The sequence below is a fragment of the Silene latifolia genome, chromosome Y, assembly GCF_048544455.1.
Source record: "Silene latifolia isolate original U9 population chromosome Y, ASM4854445v1, whole genome shotgun sequence".
Taxonomy (NCBI): Eukaryota; Viridiplantae; Streptophyta; class Magnoliopsida; order Caryophyllales; family Caryophyllaceae; genus Silene; species Silene latifolia.
This window is the reverse complement of record NC_133538.1, coordinates 238,155,765-238,160,733: the sequence shown is the minus strand read 5'-3', so window position 1 is coordinate 238,160,733 and position 4,969 is coordinate 238,155,765. Positions and strand designations below refer to the sequence as shown.

Here is a 4,969-nt window from a genome sequence, read left to right as displayed (position 1 = left end):
CTCTAGCTTATGGGGTGCAGTATGAGACAAATAAGAGCATGACTCTTTGGTTAATGCGACAGTATGCACATTTTCAAGTGACTTTTTCTTAGACAAGAGTTGTTTCATGAATTTAGTGTAGGCAGGCACTTGATTGACCAACTCAAGGAAAGGAACTTGTACATTCAAACTACGAATAACCTTTTCAAATTTATTGAAAGATACATGTTCCTTTGTCGGCACTAGTCTCTCTGGATATGGGGCTGAGAGAAGCACCTTAGCCCTCTCCTCTAAGTCTCGCATGCCGGCATCCGTGGACTTAGGCTAAAAGTCCACCACCTTCTCCTTATTGAAGCTTGAACCCTCCTCAGACCGTCTCAAATGTGAGCCATTGACCGACATTGGGTCGAACTTCGGAATCGGGACGGACCCATTAGCACTCGGGTCTTGCCCCAATACTTTCGGAGTTGTCGAACCCCGGAACAAATGGTCTCTTAAATTATCGGGCATTGAAGGACGAAATTTCTCAATATCAGCAGGGGTCTCAGTCGATCGACCACCTTGCTCAGTCGATCGACTGAGGTGTACAGTTCTAGAAGCTTCTGTAACGCGCATATCAGTCGATCGACCGGGTATATCAGTCGATCGACTCATATACCTGATAGACGCCTTGTTCTTGTTATTTTTCGTTAAAGCTTTCTTTTGACTCGGCTCCACCTCATTCTTTTCAGGGGCATCCTCGACCATAGCAGGCCCCTCCTGGGTAGACCCACTCCTCAAAGTAATGGCATTCAGGGTCTCTTTCTGGTCAGTTTAAGTGGGTAAGTGTCCGGGAGCTCGAGTGGTACTCTTACTAGCCAATTGAGCAATTTCGCTCCCTAGTAGCTTCATCCCGGCCTCTCTAGCTTGGGACTCCTTCAGTAGCAGGTTCTTAAACTCAGCAAAATCAGAACCATGGGATTGTTGTTGCTGCTGCGGCACATAAGGAGGTTTTTGGTATTGTTGTTGCTTATGATAAAGAGGCACATAAGCTTGCTGCTGCTGCTGTTGTGGAGGTTGAGTCGGATTCAAGACATTCTGGATACTCCACCTCAAGTTGGGGTGGACATTCGGCTCATAGTACGTGTTTGTCTGCCTATAGTGTTCAAAGGCAGCACAAGACTCAAAGGGGACAGAACAATTTTCTGAGACATGCCCCTCAGCTCCACATCTTCTACAGACGAAAGGACCGTCTCGAAACAAATTAACATGGTACATCCCACCTTTAGAAGGTCCTCCCAATTCATATTTGTCAAACCTTGCGGTGAGAGCTTCTAGTGCGGCAAAGAACGAGAGGAAGATTCGCGCTCTCCTCCGGTTTCCTCTCGAATTCCCATATTCAACCTTATGAGTGGCCAAATCATCAATGATCTTCCACCCCTTAGTCTCTCCCATGTTCTCGGCAAATCGGCCATTGGCGCAGACATCCAAAATAGCCCTCGATCGTCATACAGCCCATTATAGAACTGGTTGCAAAGACTCCATTTTTCGAACCCATGATGCGGTATGGTTCGCACCAGTTTCTTGAAACGGACCCATGCTTCATGAAAGTTTTCATCAGGCCCTTGTTTAAAGCTCGTGATCTGAGCTCTAATGGCATTCGTCTTTGAGGCAGAGAAGTACTTTTTGTAGAATGCCAGGGCTAAGGAATTCTAGTCGGTGATCCCATGAGCGGCTCGGTCCAGATCTCTATACCACTCCCTTGCAGCATCACGAAGGGAGAAAATGAACATGGTCTCCTTGATCTGATCTTAGGTCACACCGGGCGGCGGGGGTATAGAGCAGCAATATTCAATAAAAATCTCCATGTGCTTGGCTGCATCTTCATTTGCAGCTCCCCCGAACTGGTTTCTCTCAACCAGGTTAATATAGGAAGGCTTTGGCTCGAATTTTCTCGCCTCCCCAGGTAGTTCGAATTCTTTCTAGAGATTCGCACCGTAGGCTCGAGTGACTAGCAATGGTTGCTTCTTCACCATGACTGGGATTTACGGAGAAGTAACTGTCTCACCAAGATTTTGAAGCGGGAGATGTAGGTGGATCTTCTTCAACGGCGTTCTCGTAGTAGCTTGACAGAGTACTCGGCTCTTCCTCTGTCGGTAATACCCTTTGTGATCGTCTCAACTCGCGCAAGGATTTTTCGATCTCAGATTTAATGGTTCTAGTTCACCACACTTTGTGACTGCGCGCATAAGAAGAAACTACAAAAAGAATATCGAGAAAAGTTTAAGGAACGTAAGTCCCTTAAACTAAAGAAAGACTAAATAAAAACAACTAAAAATTAGAACAATTGCCTCCCCGGCAACGGCGCCAAAATTTGATACCCATCGTGAGGTGTCAAAAATAAATTTATAATCTCCAACTACAACTATAGCTAGCGGCAGTCGGGTCGAACCACAGAGAGGCAGACGTAATTTCAAGTTGTTTAAATTCGGTCTAAGGTAAAAATAAGGCGGGGGTTTGATTGGATTTGGTCTACAACTAATGAGCAATAAAATAAAGTGAACTAGGCAAACGGATGAAATCAAGTATAAAAAGAGGTACTAGGATGGTCGGTTCGTTATAGTTTCGGCGGCATCATATTAAACAGGTCTAAATCAAAAACATGAGGCGGGAAATAAAGAGGTCCTCTAGGTCCACTCTTAACAGATAGCATCTTTCGATCTCACTATAAGTCCCTAATATCACTAATACTGACTCTCGTCCTGAAAAGTGACTAATAATCTAAACTTTACCTATCTTTCGATCTCAGCACAGTTTAGTCATTTTAATTGGTGATCTAACAACTTTCCCTATCTTTCGATCTAATGGGTCAGTCATAAATTAAGCATCTAACTGGTCGCATGCATTCGATTCGTTAAATACAACATTAAAATCAATTAAAACGAAAGGTAACCTCACGTGGTCAGTCGATCGACCAGTGGCAATCGATCGATCGACTGACACGCGATTTCAGACCAAATTAATACTACACCGCCTACGCAATAATTCCCCTACATCCTAGCACAATTTATTTAGCTACTCATGGCTATGGCGAAAATAACAATAATACTGACGATAAAGACTACTGAATTCATGCTAAAAATAGTAGAACAAACAATTAACATAAAGCGATAAAACGGTTTCGGGAACCTAACTAGCAATTCTATACTAATAACGAATAAAGATGAACTGAAAGTAGAACGGAAGGAATACCGAAAATTGCAGAAGAATAGTAACGGAATGATTAGAAATATGAATGAAAATCCAATGCGAAAATAATATCCCGAACCCTAATTATTAAAGCTAATGAAAACTCAATGTAAAACTGATGAATTTCTGAATAAAAACTAGATAGATGTATCTGATGTTCTAGGTTACGTTATATAGCAAACATACGTAACACTTATTATCAAAACCTAAACATCATGGGCTTCAAGTTCCTCGATCTTTTAATTCTCGTCTGGGATAGCAGCTTGGTCGATCGACTAAGCATGGCAGTCGATCGACTGCTCTTCAGTGTACAGTAGCTTCAGGAACCCGCAGGTTGGTCGATCGACTGATGGTAGTGGTCGATCGACCGCTTGAGCTGCTACTTGACTTCTATAATCTCGTGGATTTGTCTTTTGGGCTTTGAAATGCGCACCAAGCTCATTTCTCGAGTCAATACTTCACGTCAATTGCAATGCAGGATAGTCGGGGACGGATTTAGCTCAATTTCCATTGAATTCTTCACATTTCTGCAATAACAAAAACACGAAAATAGACGGAAATAGGGGAAATGGTAGCTTGAACTATACAAATGAGCTCTGAAATGCGTGTAAAATGAGGTGCAAAACATCATATAAAAGACACGCATCATTTGTGTTTTGTATATACATTCTTGTTCTTTTATTTCTTTTGTCTCCTTTTTATTTTTGTTTTTCATTCATTTATTGGATGTATTTTTCCCATTCCCCTGTATATATCTGCTGGTGTATGCTGGAGGACAACGTGTGCGTTGTCCGTTTTGGTTTGGGGAGGGTAATGCATCCTTTGAGTCTGCATTTGCATTTGTTTTGCATTCACGTTTCTATTTTCAGCTTGCATTACTTTTATTTATTTCATAAAAATCACAAAATCCAAAAAATTGAAAAATATCAAAAATTAATAAATTATTCACGTTTATTATTGCATATAGGTTGAATCAGAACGGTTGATTTCCGTGATGATATTGCACTTTAACTTGTCATTTTACTTGAGCCTTGCACTTTCATTGACTGTTATTAGCCGAGGCTTACACATAATCTATGAGTTTTTGTTCAAATTTAGCTGCCGTGTAGACTATACCTGATAAATTGGCAACCTAATTTGCAATTTCTGAGATTTAGAGGCATATAACTGGTGACATTCATGACCAGTTTACGTAGGAATTAAGAGTAGTACTCCTTGCAAAGCATGTTTATCATTTTTGCACTTTTATGACATTCGATTTCTTGTCAATTGCATACATTCGGGTTTGTGGTCGATGTCACATGCAAGGAGGTGCTTGAAAATTTCCTTTTTCTTACATTTTTCACCCATTTAGCTCCACTTAAGCCAAATTTAGCCTTTTTTACCCATTAGCTACATCCAAAACTAAGCCTGCCTAGTCAAGCGAGTTTAGTGTGTCTTTTCTGGTATGATTATTTTGTCTGCGAGTTTCGCCCGTGTATATTGATTAGAGTTGGTGGAAAATAAAAGAAGGGAGGAAGAGAAATTGAAAAAAAAAAAGACGTGAAGAAGAAAAAAAATGAAAAAAAAAAGAGAATCACGTATGATCAGAGAAGGAAAAAAAAGAAAAAAAAGATTGAAAAAATTATTTGATTTGTATTGATTGTTTAACTAAGACGGTATTAAAAAGGAGAAGTCTGTCACCGTCTCACTCCCCTGTTCTTATTCATATATTTTTGAGGAGATAGTGTATTTGGTTAGTGAGTTGTGTGCCAAATGAAGG

At 40.9% G+C, this 4,969-nt stretch overlaps 1 non-coding gene across 1 annotated transcript; it reads left to right on the top strand.

Moving 5' to 3' along the window:
* The first annotated feature begins 1,509 nt into the window (after nt 1-1,509).
* Nucleotides 1,510-1,616, top strand: LOC141635846 (small nucleolar RNA R71). The gene has a single exon (XR_012540504.1). It is a non-coding gene; the product is annotated as a small nucleolar RNA R71 (small nucleolar RNA).
* The last annotated feature ends 3,353 nt before the right edge of the window (nt 1,617-4,969 follow it).